Raw genomic sequence first — 23,310 nt, 5'->3', positions numbered from 1 at the left:
CTACTTGGTAACACAATCCAGACCTTTCACCACAATTGGGGCTCAACTCAGTTGAATATACCTGGACATTCGTCTCCACTGACCCATCTTCCATCTTCACCAGAACAGGTGATAATGGGAGGTTGTTTGAACGCCACAAAAATAAGGAGTTTATTACTGCTGTTTCTACCAGCTACAATAATTTTTTATGCTGGTTTAGTGAGTTTCAATTTTACTTCATGATATATATCTACATATTGGAAGCTTTCAATAAATTAAAATGTCAAATTTTAAAAACTCCACACATAGGCAGTCATAAGCATTTGCTGTGGTTTTTATATAGTAATATCTTTATTGTCGTTATAAAAAAAACCATAAAGGCATATAGAGCAGCACTGAAATCCACAATACAGCATTGTAAATAACAAAGCAAGTTCTGGAGCACTGGCAAAAAATTTTGAATATAACCCTCCCCTCCCTTAAGAACATACAAATATAGTGGGTCATACCAATGGTCCATCTAGCCCAGTATCCTGTTTCCAACAATGGCCATGCCAGGTCACAAGTACCTGACAGAATCCCAAATAGTGCAAGATTCCATGCTACCAATCCCAGGGGAAGCAGTAGCTTCCCCATGTCTGTATCAATAGCAGACTATGGACTTTTCCTCCAGGAACTTGTCCAAACCTTTTTTAAACCCAGATATGCTAACTGCTGTTACTACATGCTCCAGCAAAGAATTCCACAGCTTAACTATCCATTGAGTGAAAAAAATATTTCCTCCTACTTGTTTTTAAAGTATATCCAAGTAACTTCCTTGAGTGTACCCCCTAGTCTTTGTACTTTTGGGGAACAAAGTACAAAGAAAAAAATGATTCACTTCTACTCATTCTAACCACTCAGGAATTTGTAGAACTCAATCATATCTCCCCTCATCCATCTCTTCACAGACTCCTCAAAAACTCCCCAACTCCCGTTACATCCCCCCTCCTAAAAGAATGAATGCAAAATAAAGGTTGAATAAAACAACATAAATCTCACAAGTTTGCTATTGTTTTCAATAGCATCTATGAATGTTTTAGGTCATTCAAAATGGTGGCACGCTCTGCCTACTGACTTCAGACTACAGAATAGGCTAGATAGGCTCATGCTGTCTCTTATTAAACTTCCTTGGTCCAGGCAGGATAAAACTCAAGTACAGCTAAACCAAAGAGGACAAGAGCAGTCCTCTAGCGTATGTCTTCACCACATATGGGTAAGCAGCAGAAGCTTGAAACCTTAATCCTAGAGGCCAGGCCTGGTGTTGATTTATCTTGACCACAAAGACTAGTGCACACTCAGCCTTATTTTCGAAAGTGATGGGCGCCCAGATTTTGACCTAAATCGGGAGATAGGCGCCCATCTCGCAAAGGTGCCCAAATCGGTATAATCGAAAGCCGATTTTGGGCGTCTTCAACTGCAATCTGTCACGGAAATGGGGCAAAGTTGATGGGGGCGTGTCGGAGGCATGGTGAAGGCAGGACTGGGGTGTTTTTATCGGCCGAGGAGAGATGGGCGCCTTTGGCTGATAATCGAAAAAAGAAAGGCGTTTTTAGCGCAAATTTGGGTAATTTTTTGGACCCTTTTTTTCACGAACAAGTCCCAAAAAAGTGTCCTAAATGACCACATGACCACTGGAGGGAATCGGGGATGATCACCCCTGACTCCCCCAGTGGTCACTAACCCCCTACCACCATAAAAAAAAACAACTTTAAGAACTTTTTTTCCCAGCCTGTATGCCAGCCTCAAATGCCATACCCAGCTCCATCACAGCAGTATGCAGGTCGCTGGAGCAGTTGTTAGTGGGTGCAGTGGACTTCACCCAGGTGGACCCAGGCCCATCCCCTCCCTACCTGTTACACTTGTGGTGGTAATTGGGAGCCCTCCAAACCGTCCCAAAACCCACTGTACCCACATGTAGGTGCCCCCCTTCAGCCATAAGGACTATGGTAATGATGTAGAGTTGTGGGCAGTGGGTTTTGGGGGGGGGGGGATTTGAGGGGCTCAGGACCCAAAGGAAGGGAGCTATGGACTTCAGAGGTAGTTAACTTTTTTTTTAATTGTTACAAGTGCCCCCTAGGGTGCCCGGTTGGTGTCCTGGCATGTGAGGGGGACCAGTGCACTATGAATCCTGGCCCCTCCCATGACCCAATGCCTTGGATTTGTTCTTTTGAGCTTGGCGCCTTCGGTTTCCATTATCGGTAAAAAACGAAACCACCCAGCTCAAATCCGCACAAATCCGATGCATTTGCCGGGCACAAACCGTATTATCGAAAAAAAAAAGATGGACGCCCATTTTTTTCAAAAATACGGTCTGGCCCACCCCTTCATGTACCCATTCTCAGACATAGACGCCCATGGAGATGGGCATTCGCGTTCGATTATGCCCCTCACTATGGCCCTGCCAGGAACAGTTATTATCCTAAACAATAGCTGAAAAGTTCACAGTCCAAAGTAAAATACCAACCACAAGTGGACAAAACAAATCCACACTTTTAACAGTGTGAATTTGTCCTTCCAGGAACAGGCCACAGCGAGATTATACTTGAATCCAAAAGACTGTTTTAATTCTTATTTCATCATGCCCGTGAAAAGAACAGGCTGTAACCTTTTTGTGAATATTAATAAGGTATTTTTGTGTGATATGGGAGTTGTTTGAACAAAGTTACTGGATATAACTCAAAGAAGCGAAGAGCGAAATGCAATTAGCAAAAACACAAGTGGAAGAAAAAATGGCTAAAGATGTTGAGAGGTGAGAAGACTTTTTTTCAGATATGCTGGAGAAAGGAAGAAGGATAGAAATGGAATTGTAATACTGAAAGCTGCCAACTGCTGCTATGTGGAGAGTGATGAAAAAAAAAGCAGACTTGCTAAACAAATATTTCTGTTCTATGTTCACAGAGGAAAATCCTGGAGAAGGATCACAGTTGGCTGCTAAAAGTATATATGGGAATGGAGTAGATATTATACTGTTCAGAGAAGAAAGTGTATATGAACAACTTGAAAAGCTGAAGGGAAAGGGAAAGGTGGGGATGGGATTTGATATATCGCATTTCTGTGGTTACAATTAAAGTGGTTTTGGGACCTGAATATGTATATCATAGAGAAAAGGAGGGAAAGAGGTGATATGACACAAGTTTAAATACTTGAAAGATATTAATATGCAAACAAACATTTTCCAGAGAAGGGTAATTGGTAGAACTTGAGGACATGAATTGAGGTTACAGGGTTTGGGGGGGGGGGGGGGGGTTGACTTAGAAGCAGTGCTTTTTTTGTAGAAAAAAAGGTGCCGGTACTCATTATGGGCGGGGTCACCACATATGGCTCCACCCCTATGATAGCCACACCCACATTAACCACACCCCCTATACCAGCCATGGCGCATATAAACAGACATCATTGAAAATATTATAGTACTATAGGAGAAAAAAATAACGTGATTTTTTTTCATGATAAATAATCTCTGTAAGCTCTTACAGCTCCAGTATACCCAGTGCAAAATAAGACAGCCAATGTAAATTCTCAAATTGGACATATTACAAACACTAAAATGAAAATAAAATGAATTTTTTCTACCTTTGTTGTCTGGTGATTGTTTTTCTTTCCATATTGGTCCCAGTCTGTGATTCTGCTTTCCTTTGTTTTCGCTTAACTCTTCTGTGCCATTTGTCATTTTTGTCTCCTTTTCTTTGCTTTCTTCAATATTTTCAGGCTCTCTCTCTGTCCAGATTTAATTCATTCTTACTATCCATTCTTTAATTTCCTTCATCTACCTGTGGCTTTTAATCTTTTCCTCACCCTTGTTCTCCCCATGCCCCTTCCTCTTATTCTCCAGTCTCTCTCTATTCCCCTTTTCCATCCAGCAGCTCTGCTTTCTCTCCCCATCCTTCCAGTGTCTCCCCTATTTCTTTCTGCATTCTTCCATCCAGCATCTTCCCTCTTTCTCTCCCCATCCTTCCGTTTTCCCTCTCTCTCTCCCCATCCTTCCATCTGTTTTTCCCCCTCTCTCCCCCTTCCTTCCATCTGTTTTTCCCCCTCTCTCTCCCCATCCTTCCATCTGTTTTCCCTCTCTCTCCCCATCCTTCCATCTGTTTTTCCCTCTCTCCCCAATCCTTCCATCTGTGTTTTCCCTCTTTCTCCCCATCCTTCCATCTGTTTTTCCCCCTCTCCCCATCCTTCCATCTGTTTCCCTCTCTCCCCAATCCTTCCCTCTGTTTTTCTTCCCTCTCTCCCCAATACTTCCATCTGTTTTTCACTCTCTCTCCCAATCCTTCCCTCTGTTGGTTTCCCTCTCTCTCCCCAATCCTTCCCTCTGTTGGTTTCCCTCTCTCCCCAATCCTTCCCTCTGTTGGTTTCCCTCTTTCTCTCTCTCCCCAATCCTTCCCTCTGTTGGTTTCCCTCTTTCCCTCTCTCCCCAATCCTTCCCTCTGTTGGTTTCCCTCTCTCCCCAATCCTTCCCTCTGTTGGTTTCACTCTTTCCCTCTCTCCCCAATTCTTCCCTCTGTTGGTTTCCCTCTTTCTCTCTCTCCCCAATCCTTCTCTCTGTTGGTTCCCTCTTTCCCTCTCTCCTCAATCCTTCCCTCTGTTGGTTTCCCTCTCTCCCCAATCCTTCCCTCTGTTGGTTTCCCTCTTTCCCTCTCTCCCCAATCCTTCCCTCTGTTGGTTTCCCTCTTTCCTCTCTCTCCCCAATCCTTCCCTCTGTTGGTTTCCCTCTTTCCCTCTCTCCCCAATCCTTCCCTCTGTTGGTTTCCCTCTTTCCCTCTCTCACCCAATCCTTCCCTCTGTTGGTTTTCCCCTCTTTCTCTCCCCAATCCTTCCCCCCCCCCCCCCCCGCGCGACACTCCGGGCGAGTCCTGCACTTAGTTTTATTTTTTAAGGCTCAGAACGTGCGAACGATGCAGCCAGCAGCGATTGAAAGAGGCTGTCTGGTCTGGCGTCTGCGTCGGAGCTTCCCTCACCCTCTGCGAGTCCCGCCTTCGTTGTTACAACTTCCTGTTTCGCTGGACTCGCAGAGGGTGAGGGAAGCTCCGACGCAGACGCCAGCCCAAACAGCCTCTTTCAATCGCTGCCGGCTGCATCGTTCGTGCGTTCTGAGTCTTAAAAAAAAAAACTAAGTGCAGGACTTGCCCGGAGTGTCGCGGGGGGCGGGGCGGGCAAAAAGGTGCCGGTACGCCGTACCGTTGCGTATCGGCACAAAAAAAGCACTGCTTAGAAGTAATATTAGGAAGTACTTTTTCACAGAGAGGGTAGTGGATGCCTGGAATGCCCTCCCAGGGGAAGTGGTAGAGACGAAAATGTTAACGGAATTCAATAATGCGTGGGATAAGCACAAAGGATTCCTAAATAGAGAATGAACTCAAAACAACTTAGCTATGCTTAGGGGACAATCCAGCAGTTGGGAAGTAAAGCTAGTGCAAGGCAGACTTCTATGGTTTGTGTCCCAATTATGGATAGACCTGATTGGGCTGGAGCGGGCTTCAACGACAACTCCAGTAGTTGAAAATTAAGCCAGTGCCGGGCAGACTTCTACAGCCTATGCCTTGAAAATGGCAAGGACAGCTACAAACTAAGTATGCATATGTTAGCCAGACTGAATGGACAATAGTCTTTATCAGTGTGTTTTTTTCTAGCCAAAAAGGTGCCGGTACTCAAATGCCAGGCCCCCCTTCAGGGGTAGGGTAATCACTGAGGGACCCACCCCACAATGGAATAAACTACCGAATGCTATAAAAACAATGTATGACTTGACAACCTTCCGGAAGTTATTGAAGACACACCTGTTCGAAGAGACTTACAATAAAAATCCTCCTTAATGACTTGATTCCATTCTACATCTAAACCAACTAATACTGATCCCTTCTAATTTGAATATGTTAATCACATCACTATTGGTCATTATATCTTACCTGTTTTATTTTGTGTTATGTAAATAATTCTACTGACCTATCTACCTAATTTCTTACACAGAAATATGTTAAATTAGACCATACCTCTTACTCTGTTTATGATTATACCTTTTGCAACATAGTGTAAGCCACATTGAGCCTGCAAATAGGTGGGGAAATGTGGGGTACAAATGCAGCAAATAAATAAATAAAATAGCCAGGCCCCCTGCAACCAGTCACCGAATCTATGACAAAGCAGAATTGATGTGTAGAGCCTGAGCTCTGTCATTAAAACTTGGGAACCATGGGTCAATTGAGCAATGGAAAAGGTGTCAGTACTCAGTACCCCCAAGTACCCCCTCAAAAAAGCCCTGGTCTTTATTTGCTGTCATCTACTCTGTGACTATGTTACCACTGCCTTTCTCCACTCATTGTTATCATCGATTTTGACTGGATGATCTTGTCCTCCTTTCAGGACTAGCCTTTCTCTGACCCTCCTATTGTAAATAGTAGGCCTATTTATCCTTAGCTGCTTCTAAATGATGGTGAATCAACTGTGATGGTGGAGTCTCAAGCAAACCAATCATAATAGGCAAAAGAGTCCTTTGTCTGAACATGATGATTTTAGCTGGAGATTCTCCTAGGCTTCGGATGGGTTATTTCTTCAATCCAGTAGACACAGGAATAGATTGACATGGGCCTCAGAAGCTTTCTGTAAAATTCACCTTGCTGTTTAGATGGTGTTTTCTACCTTTCTATTTAACTGAGGGTATCTGGCAGATGATGTCATATGTAAAAAAAAAAATCATAGTTGATCCATCAAATCCTCTGGAGTTGAATGAAGAGTTCTCACTAAACACCTCTTTCAAAATACCATTACACATAAAATGTCTTTTAAGGCAATATGTACATAGGTGGTCGGTGGCCCAACTGTTTGGGGAGGCTAAAGTGGGGTGGGGCTTACATCCATAATTATCTGGCAACACAGAAAAAAAAATAAGTAAAATAGTAATAAGTAATACCTTTTATTAAATTTAGATATTAGATATGTATCATATGTCAAAGAATAAAGTGGTTGCTCAAACTGTCTGAGAGCTTGATGGCTAAACAGTATAGTTGGAAGGAAAGTACATTTCTACACAATAGGGATCCAGAACTTTTGGATGACACAAAAGCACCAATGCTAAGGTATAATTTCCAGAGTGCAGAGATACCAAGGGTGTCCCATCCCAAATGTATAGGCGTAGACTGGGGGGGGCGAGGGGGGGCAATGCCCCCCCAAACGACACGAGGCGTCGCCGCGCCATTAGTTTAAAAAAAAAAAAACACGCAAGCACTCGCTCTTCTCCGTCCGCTTGGCTTCCCTGCCCTCTCTATCTGCGTCCCGCCTTCCTCTGACGTCATTTCCTTTCGGGCGGGACGCAGATAGAGAGGGCAGGGAAGCCAAGCGGACGGAGAGGAGCGTGTCCGTCTACCCCTCTCTCTTCCTCCCTCCCTCCGGCGCAGGCAGCAGTCTTCCAGTGTTCCTGGCAGCGGTAGCGTTGTACACGCTGCCTTTGGCTCTGCCCCGAAGCCTTCTCTTCAAGTTCCTGTTCCCGCATAGGTGGGAACAGGAACTTGAAGAGAAGGCTTCCGGGGCAGACCGAAGGCAGCGTGTACATCGCTACCGCTGCCAGGAACGCTGGAAAAGACTGTTGCCTGCACCGGAGGGAGGAAGGGAGGAAGAGAGGGGGTAAACGGAGTCACCATCTTGGACCTCGGGGGGGGGGGGGGGGAGGGACTGGGAGGGGTGAGAAGCAGAGGGAAGGAGCAGGAGATGGATGGGACTGGGAGGGGTGGGAAGCAGAGGGAAGGAGCAGGAGATGGATGGGACTGGGAGGGTGGGAAGCAGAGGGAAGGAGCAGGAGATGGATGGGACTGGGTGGGGTGGGAAGCAGAGGGAAGGAGCAGGAGATGGATGGGACTGGAGGGGTGGGAAGCAGAGGGAAGGAGCAGGAGATGGATGGGACTGGGAGGGGTGGGAAGCAGAGGGAAGGAGCAGGAGATGGATGGGACTGGGAGGGGTGGGAAGCAGAGGGAAGGAGCAGGAGATGGATGGGACTGGGTGGGGTGGGAAGCAGAGGGAAGGAGCAGGAGATGAATGGGACTGGGAGGGGTGGGAAGCAGAGGGAAGGAGCAGGAGATGGATGGGACTGGGTGGGGTGGGAAGCAGAGGAAGGAGCAGGAGATGGAGGGGACTGGGTGGGGTGGGAAGCAAGAGGGAAGGAGCAGGAGATGAATGGGACTGGGAGGGGTGGGAAGCAGAGGGAAGGAGCAGGAGATGGATGGGACTGGGAGGGGTGGGAAGCAGAGGGAAGGAGCAAGAGATGGATGGGACTGCGAGGGGTGGGGAGCAGAGGGAAGGAGCAAGAGATGGATGGGACTGCGAGGGGTGGGGAGCAGAGGGATGGACCAGGAGATGGATGGGATTGGGAGAGGTCAGGCACAGCAGAGGGAAGGAGCAGAAGATGGATGGGACGGAGGGATGGTGAGCAGAGGGAAGGAGCAAGAGATGGATGGGACTGGGAGGGTGGGGAGCAGAGGGAAGCCTACTGGAAAGAAGACACTGGGATCAAAGCGAATAGAAAAACTAAATGATCAGACAACAAAGGTAAATAAAAGTATTTTATTCATAATTTATTAATTGAAATGTGTCAGCTTTTTGAAATGTGCATCTGTGATATTTTGCCTGTAAATTTCATTCCTTCCTCCATATTAGCATATTCATTTGCATATGTATATATGCAAATGATATGCTAATATGCTCCGCCCATTCTTTGCCCCCCCCAAATGAAACAGTCAAACTACGCCTATGCCCAAATGTGAAAAGTACCACCCCAATTAGTGAGATTCAAGGTTAGCAAGTGAAAGTTGAGCTACTACTGAGAATGCTATGAGCTAAATTAAGTCCAAATTCTAATATTAGGTATAATTTCCAGAGTGCAGAGATACCAAGGGTGTCCCATCCCAAATGTGAAAAGTACCACCCCAATTAGTGAGATTCAAGGTTAGCAAGTGAAAGTTGAGCTACTACTGAGAATGCAATGAGCTAAATTAAGTCCAAATTCTAATATTAGGCATACTGAAAAGTAATGCAAAACCTTAAAAAAGCAAATTGACTGTAACATAAGAATTGCCATACTGAGTTAACAGACCAACAGATTTAAATTTCAGAAACTGACACATTCCACTCACTAAGTTAAAACATTAATAAATATTTGAAACAAAAATGTATAATAAGGCGATATCTTTTTATTTAACTAATTTAATAAATTTTTTGACTAGCTTTTTGGAGTTTACTAACCTGAGGAAGGAGGTTTAGACCTATGAAAGCAAAAATGTATTTAGTCCAATAAAAAGTTGTCATCTTAGTTTACATTTTTTTTTGCTTTATTTTTATTTATTAACCTGTAAAGTGGACTAACATGGCTACTTCATTCTACATTAAAAATAATTTTACCTTTACATAGTAACATAGTAGATGACGGCAGAAAAAGACCTGCATGTTCCATCCAGTCTGCCCAACAAGATAAACTCATATGTGCTACTTTTTGTGTATACCCTACTTTGATTTGTACCTGTCCTCGTCAGGGCACAGACCGTATAAGTCTGCCCAGCACTATCCCCGCCTCCCAACCACCAGCCACGCCTCCCACCACCGGTTCTGGCACAGACCGTATAAGTCTGCCCAGCACTATCCCCGCCTCCCAACCACCAGTCCCGCCTCCCACCACCGGCTCTGGGCCAGACCGTATAAGTCTGCCCAGCACTATCCCCGCCTCCTAACCACCAGTCCCGCCTCCCACCACCGGCTCTGGCACAGACCATATATGTCTGCCTAGCACTATCCTCGCCTCCCAACTAATGCTTTTCTTGCTATCTGGCATCTAATTTTTCTAATTGTGCAGGTCGCAGTCTCTGGTTACTGCCTTTCTGTCTTTTAACTCTTTCCATATCGCCTGTCCATTTATCATTTTTCTCTCTTCGCATGTCTTCTTCACATCTTCTATTACATCTGTCTCCGACACTGATATTTTCTTTTTTGCTTTCTTCCATTTTTCTGCCTCTCTGACCACTCAGACTTATCCATGCTTCATTTTCCCTATTTTCCATCTTTTTCCTTCACCCAGGGTGTGTGTGTGTGTGTGTGTGTGTGTCTCAACTCCCCCTCAGCCATATCGGATCTGTTTCTCTGGCTCCCACCCCACCATCCAGGATCTTGTGTGTGTGTCTCTCTCTCCCTGCCTGCCATAATTTCCTCTCTGTTTCTCTCCCTCCATCTTTCTTCCCCCTTCTTGCCATGCAACATCTCTTCTCTCTTCCCCTGCCCCAGGCATCCAGGATCTCCTCTCTCTCCCATCTCACCACCTCACATACCATACAGATCTCTTCTCTGTCTCTCTCTCTCTCCCCCCATATAATGCACCTCTGTCTCTCCCCCACCTTCCAGCATTGCTCCTCCCTCTCTTTCTTCACTCTACACCTCAGCCTCTCTTCTTCCACTGCCTGTTTTTCTTTTCACTATCCAGCTTTCTTCCTCTGTCTCTTTCACACCCCCACCCCCAAGATCCAGCTTTTTGCTCCTCTGTTTCTTTTCTCCCCCTCATATCCAGCTTTGCTCATCTGCCTCTTCTCCCCCAAAACATCTAGCCTTGCTTCTCTGTCTGGCCCCTCCAAATATCCAACATTGTGCCTCTGCCTCTTCCCTCCCCCATCATCCTCTCTCTTTCCTCCCATTTCCTGCCTCCAGCATTATCTTCTCTCTCTCTTTTTTCTTCCCCTTAGCTGCAAAAAGAAAAAGAAGATGGAATTTCCCTTCCATGCTGCCTTGCTGCCAAACCCGCTGCCTCTCTGATTCAGTGGCCATCGGTAAACAAACACTGTGCACGGAACCAGAGAGCTCTGCGGCAGCGCTGACAGCTCTTCTGGTCCCACCCTCTATGATGCAACATCCTGTTCGGGCAGGAACCGGCAATCTGTCAGCGACGTGCGTAGCTCTATGGCCCCACACACAGTCTGTTTATTGACGGCCACTGAATCGGGGAGCAGTGAGTCTCAGGCAGAAAGGCAACGGGGAGGGGAAGCTCCAGTTAATATGTTATGTTGCCGCTAGAGTGGGAAGCGCTCCAAAAGAGGTTGCAATTGGGCTGGGGAGGCCAGGGCCGGTCTTAGGGTGAGGTGACCGAGGCGACCGCATAGGGCCTCGCACTCAAGGGGTCCCCGCACGGCGCGCCTGAAGTCGTCCCGCCCCGACTGCCCAAGCTCCAGTCCCTCTGCCCTCTGAATTTTAAGTTACCTCGTCGTGACGTCGGAGCAGCTGGCAGGTAGCAGCAGCCGTGAAAAGCATGTGAGTTGCTGGGCGGCGCTTCGGGGGATCCTTCCTTTCCCTTCCCTCGTTCAACTCTGGTCCCACCCTCGTTTTGAGGGTGGGACCAGAGCTGAGCGAGGGAAAGAAAGGCTCCCGAAGCGCCGCCCAGCAGCTCGCATGCTTTTGATGGCTGCTGCTACTACCTGCCAGCCGCTCCGACGTCGACGACGAGGTAACTTAAAATTCAGAGGAAGGGGGGGCCTTGGAGCTGGGTGGAAGCTGGTGGGGGGCCTTGGATCTGGTGGGTGGGAGGCCTTGGATCTGGTGGGTGGGAGGGAGCTGGGCCTTGGAGCTGGGTGGGAGCTGGGTGGGGGGCCTTGGAGCTGGTGGGTGGGAGGGAGGAAGAGAGAGAGAGAGACAGGCCTTGGAGCAGAGAGGGAGGGGGCCTTGGAGCTGGTGGGTAGGAGAGAGAGAGAGAGAGAGAGAGAGAGAGAGAGAGACCGGCCAGCCGGCCTTGGAGCTGGGAGAGAGGGGGGCCTAGGTGCTGGGAGAGAGCTGGGGAGCCCAGGGGATGGCCCGGGAGCTCGAAGGGAGGGGTGGCCACCCTGGAGCTCAGAGGGAGGGGTGGCCGGCCCTGGAGCTAGGGTGGGGGCGGGGCTTGGATGGGGCCCCATCAGATTGGTCTGCATAGGGCCCCGCACTTGCTAAGACCGGCCCTGGGGGAGGCTTAGCCTCCCCAAGCCTCTTATATGGGGCGCCTATGAATATGTAATGTCTTTGCACTTCTTGCTATATAAGTGATTTACTTTGAAATAATTGTTTAAGTAGTCCACTACTAGGAGGTACTCAAATTATTTGAATTGAAATATGTAAATTCCCACCTTTTGCCATGGCCTTGTAAGTGCTGGGTGAGAGTGTAGAGGTTCTCAGGTAATGTCCAACTGGATCTTGGCACATATATATCATTTCTGGACAAAGTTCTCGGTTTCATGATTCATGGATGGCCAGAAAAGTACTGTACCTCTCTAGCTTGTGAAATGCATCAGTTGATACCAATATGGCTCCTGTAAACTCTTTCAAACATGGCATGCTGCTCTGGATAGTAGGAGGGATGTGAGGTCAACTGGTTGATATGAACAGGTGGACATGACCTTAGGGAGGGATCTAGATCAGTCTTGAAGATGGCATGGTCATTGTTGGAGTTATGTGTAGGGAAGAGAGGATATGAGCTTGTAGTTTGCTGATGCTTCTGGCAGAGGTGATGGCCATGAGGAAGAATGTTTTCCAGGTGACAAACTTGATATTAATGATGCTGCCCTCTGCTCAAATGGTGGTAACATGAGTTAGTGGAGGATGACAATGAGGTCCCTGTTAGGAGGAGAGTGATGGAGAAGTGGGTAGAGGTTTTGAAGTTCCTTCATGAATCTAGTCACCAATTGATGGATGGGTATTTATTTATTTATTTATTGCATTTGTATCCCACATTTTCCCACCTATTTGCAGGCTCAATGTGGCTTACACGGAGTTGATTGTGGTAGGTGGAGATAGCATTCAAATGGACACTGATTGAGAAAGGTGGCGCAAGTACTGAAGGAGAGAGGAGACTGGACATGAGAAAGGGTTTATTTGTGTAGTAGCACATCAGATGTGGAACCTTTTCCACTTAAGAGTGTCCGACTTCCTGGTGGAAAGACATCTGGCTACTAGCAAGACATTGGTAACCTTTGTTGTAAGTTGTAAGTGGGCTGTTTTTTTTTTGCTTTGTTTTTGTGTAATGGTCACATATTTGCCAGCAAGTTGAGCAGGGAAGTTTGAATTATTTGGTATTTATTTACCCCACCATTTTTTGGATTGGACAGAAGAAAATCAGAAAATAGAAATATCAAGTAAAATCAAGAGGAAAACCTAGGAGACAGGGACAAAGTTTTACAATTAAGTGCCTCTTGTCTGCATTGCTGGACCAGACCACTTAATTTTGATTCTGCTGATGAGTAAGCAAGATTAAACAAATAAGTCTTAAGTAAGGAATTAAGAGGCAGATGCACTAAAGCTAAATGAGCCTTTAATGACTCTCCAACGAGGAAAATTTGATCCGTTGCATGCATCAAAGGGCTTTTACCGAGGAAGCCAGCAGCTAACGAAAACGGAATGGAGATGAGCAATTAGTGTGAAAACCCCATTGAAACGACATGCACTAACCTTTTCCGATTGCCTTTACGCAGGAAAAAGGCAGGAAATCTAACGAGAGGCCTGGACCTCTCGTTAGAACAGCTCTGTGCCAGGAAAAATCATTAAGTGAAAAAATAAACAAACTTTGAGCCAATCCCAGCGCATTAGCAGAGCTAAAAGCGCTGTGATTGGTCCAAAGGACGTCAGAAAACACATAAATAAATAAAAATAAAAAAAGGGTCGGGAGGGGGCAAGGGCGCTCATCAGGAGCGTCCTGTACGGACGGCCTTGCCCCCCCCCCGCTGCTCCCCACTTTCCGCCGCTCCCCCCACCCCGAAAAAGCAAAATTCAAGCAGCCCCTGCCCCCGCCCCCTCCCTTCCTCACTACTCTCTCACCTCAGCTCCGCCTCCCGATATCCTCCGTCCTGTGCCCCGCCCCCTTTTGGGGTCGTCGCCGCCATTCCCCTCCTCCATCGGGCCCCCCTCCCTCTTACCGGGCCCGTGCAGCGCCTCTCTCCTCTGTCCGAAGGCGCTGCACGGGCAAGAAGAAAGCTGATGCCTGCCTTCGCCCAGCTTCGATGGCGCGTCTTTCTCCTGCTGCGCCCGCCCCTGTCTGACGTCAGTAACCTACGTAGGTTACCGACGTCAGACAGGGGCGGGCCCAGCAGGAGAAAGATGCGCCATCGAAGCTGGGCGAAGGCAGGCATCAGCTTTCTTCTTGCCCGTGCAGCGCCTTCGGACAGAGGAGAGAGGCGCTGCACGGGCCCGGTAAGAGGGAGGGGGCCCGATGGAGGAGGGGAATGGCGGCGACGACCCCAAAAGGGGGCGGGGCACAGGACGGAGGATGTCGGGAGGCGGAGCTGAGGTGAGAGAATAGTGAGGAAGGGAGGGGGCGGGGGCAGGGGCTGCTTGAATTTTGCTTTTTCGGGGTGGGGGGAGCGGCGGAAAGTGGGGAGCAGCGGGGGGGGGGCAAGGCCGTCCGTACAGGACGCTCCTGATGAGCGCCCTTGCCCCCTCCCGACCCTTTTTTAAATTTTTGTTTTGATTTGGGAGCCATGTGCTTGTGATTTGACTGTGTTTTGACTGTTTGTGGCATGCGCAGAGCAGCTAACATAACGCTTGGCTGCTCTGCGCATGATTTGGGGGCCGATTAACGATGTGTATTGTGATTCTTTGATACATTGTACGTTTCAATACCGATCTCAGCATGTGTGACTTTTTTTTTTGGTGCATTTTTCGTTATTTTAAAATCGTTAGGGACTTTAACGATTTAGATTTTTTTTATGTTTGGTTGCTGCATCTGCCTCTAAGTCTAGGACTCTTTAGCACTCAAGTCACGAGATAAGGAGTTCCATAATACCAGAACAAGGAAGAAAAATGCAACATTACTGGAGGAATCCCATTCTACCCTAATCGGTGAATGAAGCAATAGGAGAAGTTAATTTGAGGAAAAAAGAGTGATGAAATGGTCTGTAAGGCATCAGCAGGGATGATAAATACAGTGGAACATCTCTGGTCTAAAGCCAGTCAGCACCAAGATTATCCTGCTAGTCAGTTCACAGTAAATGAATCACATCTGTATGTGGGAGTGGTTATGATTTCTTTTTTTTTTTTTCTTCGTATCCTTCAATCTAAATTGAAACCTGCATGTGCCACTGTGCAGAGATCATAATTTTTAATTCCAGACTGCCATCTTATGGCAAAAACAGAGAATGCCAGAGCCTCTGTCCATCTCCGATGAAGCAGAGAAGAGGCTCACACATTTGCCTTTGTTGGTGGTTATGTACACAGGAAGGGGACAAAAGAGAATGAAGAAGCTGATAAGGCAGAGGAAACCAAGGGTCCCTCTGAACAGGAAGAGCTCAAAACAGCAGAGACTCAAAGCCAAAGCTAGCGCCAAGAACTGCTGGACCCATTTCCTACATCCATAAATGATCTTTTCCAAGCTCACAATGAGCATCAGAATTATGGTAGAGTTAAAACAGTTCCTTTAGGCCTAAGGGGGTCTTTTACTAAGCCGTGGTAGTGATTTTAGCTCATGGTAGAAATCAGCTGGCGGTAAATGCTGAGATGCCCATAGAAATATAATGGGCATCTCGGCATGTACCGCCAGCTGATTTCTACCGCAGGCTGAAAACACTACTGCAGCTTACTAAAAGACCCCCAAATAGGGTTACCATACGTCTGGATTTACCCGGACATGTCCTCTTTTTGAGGACATGTCTGGGTGTCCGGACGGATTTGGCCAGCCTGCCCGTTTGTCTGGATTTCTGGGCGTGGGAGTCCTCTCCCCTACTCTACTCTACTATCCCTGGTGGTCTAGAGGTACCTCTTCGTCTTCGGGGCAGGAAAGAGCCCCCTCTTTCCTGCCCGGAGCGCTGCTGCCTGCTGCCCTGCATACTGTGAGTCCGGCTCTCGGTGTTTCAAAATGGCTGCCGAGAGTTGAAGCAGCCTCGCAAGACTTCAACTCTCTGCGGCCATTTTGAAACGCCGAGAGCCGGACTTACAGGATGCAGGGCAGCAGGCAGCAGCGCTCCGGGCAGGAAAGAGGGGGCTCTTTTTCCTGCCCCGAAGAGGTACCTCTAGATCACCAGGGATAGTAGAGTAAGAGGAGGGGAGGTGACGGGGGGGGGGGGGGGAGTGGAGATGACTGGGGAGGGAAGGTGATGGGGGGAGGAGGGGGTGACCGGGGGAGGGGAATATACATCAGGGGCAGGGCGAGGGTGTGAAAGGGGTGGGGCAGGGGACGTGAAAATGGCGGGGCAGGGGACGTGAAAGGGGCGGAGCAAGTGTCCTCTTTTTATGAGGACAAAAAATGGTAACCCTACCCCCAAAGAACATAAGCGTTGCCATACTGGGACAGGCCGAAGGTCAATCAAGGCCAGTATCCTGTTTCCAGCAGTGGCCAATCCAGGTCACAAGTACCTGGCAAGATCCCGGGACAGTAAAACAGATTTTATGCTGCTTATCCTAGAAATAAGCAGTGGATGTTCCCAAATCTATCTTAATAATGGCTTATGGACTTAATGGAAAACGGATATGCAGACAATATTCTCAGAACCACAATGGGTGGGAATATGGAACAATGCACGTAAGATTTCTGAATGCACAATACATTTAAGCACATGATATAGAATGTTATAGTCATCCTATTTAACTCCACCTCTGCTAGATTAAGTTTGAACAGACACTCCAGATATCTGTTGGAGTGATTGTGTATCTACTGGAACTTTTAAGCATATCTGCTGGAATCGTCCCAAAATACAATCCTTTGGAGAAAAACAATAAAGATTACACATAAAATAACAACATGCTAGTTCTGATGAACTATGTATTGATATTTTTAGGCTGTATCAGTGGTGAGCAATGGCATTCATAGTAAGGGATGCAGTAAATGGCATTCAGGCTTATTTTCGAAAGTGATCGCCGGCCATCTTCCGACATAAATCGGGAGATGGCCGGCGATCTCACAAAAGCGGCCAAATCGGTATAATCGAAACCGGCTTTTTTGACAGCATCACCGCTTTCCCGTCACCTCACCGGCGAAAGTTCAAGGGGGCGTGTTGGCGGCGAAGCGAAGGCGGGGCATGGGTGTGGCTACCAGATGACCGGCTTTTGCAGATAATGGAAAAAAAAGTGGCGTTCATCAGTATTTCGCCGGGTTTACTTGGTCCTTTTATTTTCACGACCAAGCCTCAAAAAGGTGCCTCAACTGACCAGATGACCACCGGAAGGAATCGGGGATGACCTCCCCGTACTCCCCCAGTGGTCACCAACCCCCTCCCACACTAAAACAATAAAACTAAAAACCTTTTTTGCCAGCCTGTATGCCAGCCTCAAATGCCGTACCCACCTCCATGACAGCAGAATGTGTTCTATCCTCTGACAGCCTTTCCCTGGTTGTGATGTGGCTCTCGGGTGAGTGTGACACCTTTTCTGTTAGGTGCACTGCAGAGTCACATCAGCAAGACATTGTGGTGGGTGTAGGGTAGTGGGCTCTACTCCCATGGTGCTTTTCCTCCTGCTAACTGGGTAAGAGTGTTCCAGTTTTGTTTCCGGTAGTCCATGAGGTAGTGGACATTTTTGTAAGCCAGTTTTAGATCCCTTTCATGTGTTACCCACGTTAGAGAACTTAGTTATTACCCTGAATGTTGCTGAAAGAGGGCATTGTACACCATTCTGCCAGCTCTGACCTACTGCTAATCTCAGTACCAGGGAGACTCTTTGCCAGTGGGGCACAACCTCTGATCTGCAGTTAACTGTGAGTAAATGTGCTTATTCAAATAAAGGACTTTTTCAAAGAGATTAGTCTTCAGGTCTCAACTGGTGTGCCAAGGTTATACAGCAGCAACAAGCCCTAGAGGCCTGCGTGTATGCAGGTCCCTGGAGCACTTTTAGTGGGTACCCCAGTGCACTTAAGGCAGGCGGACCAGGCCCATCCCCCCCCCCACCTGTAACACTTGTGCTGGTAAATGGGAGCCCTCCACAACCCACTGTACCCACATGTAGTTGCCCCCTTCACCCCTAAGAGCTACGGTAGTGGTGTACATTTGTGGGTAGTGGGTTTTGGGGGGGGGGGGCTCAGCACCCAAAGTAAGGGAGCTATGCATGTGGGAGCTTTTTCTGAAGTCCACCGCACTGACCCCTAGGGTGCCCAGTTGGTGTCCTGGCATGTGAGGGGGACCAGTGCATTACAAATGCTGGCTCCTCCCACTACCAAATGCCTTGGATTTCGCCGGGTTTGAGATGGCCGGCATTTTTTCCCATTATCGCTGAAAAACAAAACCGGCCATCTTAAACCCGGCGAACTCTGGCATTTGGCCGGGCTAAACCGTATTATCGAAAAAAAGATGGTCGGCCATCTTTTTTGATAATACGGTTCTGGCCAGCTGTTGCACCACCGCCAAAATAGATCGCCGGCGATCTATTTCGCTGGCGACGTTCGATTATGCCCCTCATTGTCACCTTCTCTTCTTTCATCATCGCCCCTCCTCTGCTGGTGAGTGAAACCCGTATCCCAAGTGAATCCCTCTTCACAGCTGAGAAAACCTAATAATGGGGTGAAGAGACCAGTCACCCAGGTGCATCCCTCACTCCAAGACTAAGGGGCCCTTTAACTAAACTGCATTAAATGTTAGCACATACTTGAAACAGGAACAAAATCCTACTGCAAAATGCATTAAAGCATTTTGTGATAGTTTGCCTCTTAGGCCCAGATGCATCAACCATATGTAAAAAAATCTAAAACGTTAAAGTCCTTAACGAATTTGAAAAAACGAAGCATGCACCAAAAAAACAAGTCGCACATGTTCGGTGTGGTATTGAAAAGTACAATGTGTCAAAGATTCGTAATCAGTGGTGTGCTGGTAAATGTTTAACAACAGGCTCTCTCTCCAGTCCACCTCTGCGCCCCCCCCCCCCTGTTCACCTCTGCGCCCCTCCCCGTCCACCTCTGTGCCCCTCGTCCACCTCTGCGCCCCCCCCTCCAAATTACAGAGTTGGTTATAGCCGGGGAGAGAGCCTGGGGGGGGGGGGGCAATCTAATTCATGTTTAATGTGGGATAAAATGCCATAAATAAGTAAATAAAAATAAACTTTTAATGTTGAGCACCTGATTCTCAAAGTGGACATATTCCAAACACTATAATGAAAATAAAACGATTTTTTCTACCTTTGTTGACTGGTGACTTTGTTTTTCTGATCATGCCGGCCCAGTATCCGATTCTGCTGCTATCTGTCCTCTTAACTCCGTTTCCAGGGCTTCCTTTCCATTTATTTCTTTACTTTCCGCCTTTCTTCTTCATTTCTTGCCCTACATCTGTAAGTAAAAGCTGGGTCCTCCGCAGACTTGACTGTCCAGTGGATCCAGCTTCAGCCTATTTTCTCCATCCATGTGCAGTTATTCTCCTCTCTTCCTTTTCCCTCTTCTCATCTCATTCCTCACTCTTCTCTCCCTTCCATCCATGTCCAGCATTTCTTCTCTCTCCCATCCCTCTCCTCCATCCATGTCCAGCAGCAACCCTCCTCTCCCCTGCTCTCCATGCACCCATGTCCAGCAACCCTTCTCTCCCCTCCATCCTCCCATGTGCAGCAACCCTCCTCTCCCCTCCATCCACCCATGTCCAGCAACCCTCCTCTCTCCTCCATCCACCCATGTCCAGCAACCCTCCTCTCTCCTCCATCCACCCATGTCCAGCAACCTTCCTCTCCCCTGCCCTGCATCCACCCATGCCCAGCAACCCTCCTCTCCCCTGCCCTCCATCCACCATGTCCAGCAACCCTCCTCTCCTCCCTGCCCTCCATGCTCCATCCACCCATGTCCAGCGACCCTCCTCTCCCCCCTCCACTGCATCCACCCATGTCCAGCAACCCTCCCCTCCCCTGCCCTCCATCCACCCATGTCCAGCAACCCTCATCTCCCCCCTGCCCTCCTCCCCTCCATCTGCCTTCTTCCAGCCCCCCCCTGCTGCCCCGGTCATCCATCATCCGTCTTCCTCTGCTCCCTGACAGACCTGGTTTCCTTCCTACGCCACTGCTTGCCTTTAAAAAATTTATTTTCCTTCGAGGCGCGCCAGCGTTGAAGCGAAGGCAACAGGCTTAGCTCGGTTTCAGCCTTCCGTTCCCTTCCCTCGCATCATGGCTCCACCCTCTTCTGACGTATTTCCTGTTTGCGCGAGGGTGGAGCCATGATGCAAGGGAAGGGAATGGAAGGCTGAAACCGAGCTAAGCCTGCTGCCTTCGCTTCAACGCCGGCGCGCCTCGAAGGAAAATAAAATTTTTAAAGGCAAGCAGCGGCGCAGGAAGGAAACCAGATCTGTCGGGGAGCAGAGGAAGACGGATGATGGACGACCGGGGCAGCGAGGGAGCAGAGGCGAGCTGGCTCGCACTGGCCAACAACCGGCTCGCAAGATGCCAGTAAATTTAACAAGCGGCTCTTGCGAGCCGGTGCGAGCCAGCTCCAGCACACCACTGTTCGTAATCCTCGTCGGTAATTGGCCCCTAAAGCATGCGCAGAGCAGCCAAGCGTTATGCTGGCTGCTCTGCGCATGCCACAAACGTCCAAAACAGCAACAAAAAAACCCCACAAACACGTGGCTCCCCGCTTCCCCCCTGCATCAATATAAAAATAAACATACATCAAAAAAGGATCTGGAGGGGGCAAAGGCGTTTGTCAGAAGCGTCCAGTATGGACAGCCTTGCCCCCCCCCCCGAGGTCGCCGCTGCTCCCCGCTTCCGCTCGTATAAAATAAAAAATTAAAACAAAACTAAAACGTTTAGCAGCCCTGGTCCCCTTCCCTTCCTGTCTCTCTCTGTACTCCTCCCATAGCTCCGCCTACCGGCATCCTCCATCCCCGTGCCCTGCCCCCCTGAGGTCGTCGCCGCCGCTCCCCCCCTCCACTGGACCCCCCCTCCGCCTTACCGGCCCGCGCAGCGCCTCTCACCTCTGTGTGAAGGCGCTGCACAGGATGGAACAGCTGATCGGCGATCACTGCTGCCTCCTCCGACGTCTCTCTGTTCTTCCTGGGCCCACCCTCCTCTGATGTAAGTTACCCACGTAGATAACTATTGTCAGAGGAGGGCGGGCCCAGGAAGAACAGAGAGATGTCGGAGGAGGCAGCAGTGATCGCCGATCAGCTGTTCCATCCCGTGCAGCGCCTTCATACAGAAGTGAGAGGCGCTGCGCGGGCCGGTAAGGTGGAGGGGGGGGTCCAGTGGAGTGGGGGAGCAGCGGCGACGACCTCAGGGGGGCGGGGAACGGGAGCGGAGGATGCCAGTAGGCGGAGCTATGGGAGAAGGAGTACAGAGAGAGGCAGGAAGGGAGGGGGACCGGGGCTGCTAAACTTTTTAGTTTTGTTTTAATTTTTTATTTTATACAAGGGGAAGCGGGGAGCAGCGGCGACCTCGGGGGGGGGGGGGGGGGCAAGGCCGTCCATACAGGACGCTTCTGACGAGCGCCTTTGCCCCTTCCCGATCCTTTTTCGATTTTGTGTTCATTTTTTATTTTATGCAGAGGGATGTGGGGAGCCACGTGTTTGTGTTTTTATCTCACTTTTGTTTTTAAGCATGCCAGCTTGGATTTTCATGGTGCAGGGGGAAGCGGGGAGATGACAGCTCAGGCCTTAACGACAGGTCTGAGCTGACGTTAAATTTCTCAATGAAAATGATTCGTTGCAATCGTTGGTATGGTTAGTACATTCCGAATTGTCCACATTTCAATGGTAGTTTCTCGTTTGCATTCCGTTTTCGTTAGCTGCTAGCGTCGTCGGAAAATGGCCTTTAATGCATGCTACGTTAAAAATTTTCCTCATTAGAGGGTTGTTAAAGGGTCGTTAAAGTTTTGTGCATTTGGGCCTTAGTGTGCTCTAATCGGGTGCTATTTATGTTTTCTAAATATTTTTTGGGAATGGGTATGGAAGTGTAATCCGCAAGGAGAGGTTCCTTGGTTCTTCTGTATTTGTCGTTTAGTGTTTGTGTGGCAGCATGGCTGGTGGACAGACTGGGAGCCCCACAGACACCGTCAGGGCACAGTGTAAATCAAAGGGAAACTTTATTGCTGAACAGATAAAGAAAATAAGTCTGTTTCTGTCACCAGGCTCAAGGCTTAACATGGTAACAATCATGTTAAAACGGTTTCTCCTCTCTTCAGCAGTCCCATCTTGTCAGGCTTTTATAGGACACTCATGTCTGAGCCTTCACAAATAAATGCACTTTTTACCTTTGCAGTCTTCTGTTGCTTCTTTTGTAACCCCTGGGTATTTACTCTATACCCTCGGGTGCAAACCGTGGAAATAAGGCCACTTCTTGCTTCCCTGGGTCTATTTTGATGCAGAGAGGAGTTTTGGATTTTTTTTTCCATGAATATCCAAGATTTTTTTTCTATTTGAAGTGCAAAGGGATTTAGACTTAATGTTTTTTCCAGCTATCTTGTAGAGATTCTGAGGTGCCCAGCCTTGGACTAAGAGGTAAAGATGAAGAAAAGGAGAGATACCCAAAAACACTGAAATTTGACTTATCTTGTGATTTGAGTGCCATATCCCAGTGCGCTTTTTCTATCAAAAAAGGTGCCGGTACCCAAATGCCAGCTCATCCTTCAAGGTTGGGGTAATCACCAAGGGGCCCACTCCACAATGGCCACAGAATCTATAAAAAGGCATAGGATCTACTATAGAAAGGCAGAATTGGTGTACAGAGTCTTGGCTCCTTCATTAATACTTGGGGACCATGGGTCAGAGGCATAGCCAGACACCCAATTTTGGGTGGGTCTGAGACCAAAGTGGGAGGGTATGAGAACCCCATCCCTGTCCGGCATCTCTCCCTCTCCTCCTCCTCCAGATGACTAGGTGTCTCTCAACTCTCGACTCTTGCTCCCCTACCCCTCTGTACCTTTTAAAGGCTTCATTTCTTTGACAGCAGCAAGAGCTGACTCATATCCACTACATGTGCAGGCCAGAGGTGTAGCCAGGTTCTGATCTCAGGGGGAGCAGACTTTTATAAAATAGGCGCTGGTTAGTGTCAGCTAGACAGCAGTGTCTGTGTTGTTGCTCTGGTTCTATGGCGGGCAATGATTAATACAGGCTTTCTCTGTTGCGTCTTGCCTACAAGGAAACAGTAAGTTACATCAGGAGGCAGGACGCAGAAGAGGTCCCTGGACTGGCCAGAGCAGGCAACCTGTCTTCTTAATTACAAAGTAAAAATATTAAAGAATAGCATACACATTCCTTCCACTGCTAGACACCTTGTTTAAATCAGATGTGCTTTTGTTTGTGTGGTGACTGGCAAGGGGGTACTCCAGGACTGCTCTAGAACACAAAACTTACCACACCATAATAGCCCTAACCCACCTATCAGAAGACAGTGCTATATATATTACACTGGACAGTGGAGCACCAA

General features: G+C 48.3%; 1 long non-coding RNA gene across 1 annotated transcript in view; it reads right to left on the bottom strand.

Moving 5' to 3' along the window:
* Positions 1 to 344: 344 nt before the first annotated feature.
* The window catches only part of LOC115476977, a 24,471-nt gene continuing 1,505 nt past the window's right edge, over positions 345 to 23,310 (bottom strand). Inside the window, exons 2-4 of the long non-coding RNA XR_003943252.1 lie at positions 17,595 to 17,598; positions 932 to 941; positions 345 to 423 (exon numbers count right to left, since the gene is read on the bottom strand). This is a non-coding gene — a long non-coding RNA (uncharacterized LOC115476977). The remainder of the gene's footprint in view (positions 424 to 931; positions 942 to 17,594; positions 17,599 to 23,310) is intronic.

This window comes from Microcaecilia unicolor, chromosome 8 (assembly GCF_901765095.1).
Source record: "Microcaecilia unicolor chromosome 8, aMicUni1.1, whole genome shotgun sequence".
Taxonomy (NCBI): domain Eukaryota; kingdom Metazoa; phylum Chordata; class Amphibia; order Gymnophiona; family Siphonopidae; genus Microcaecilia; species Microcaecilia unicolor.
This window is presented reverse-complemented; position numbering and strand designations above follow the sequence as displayed.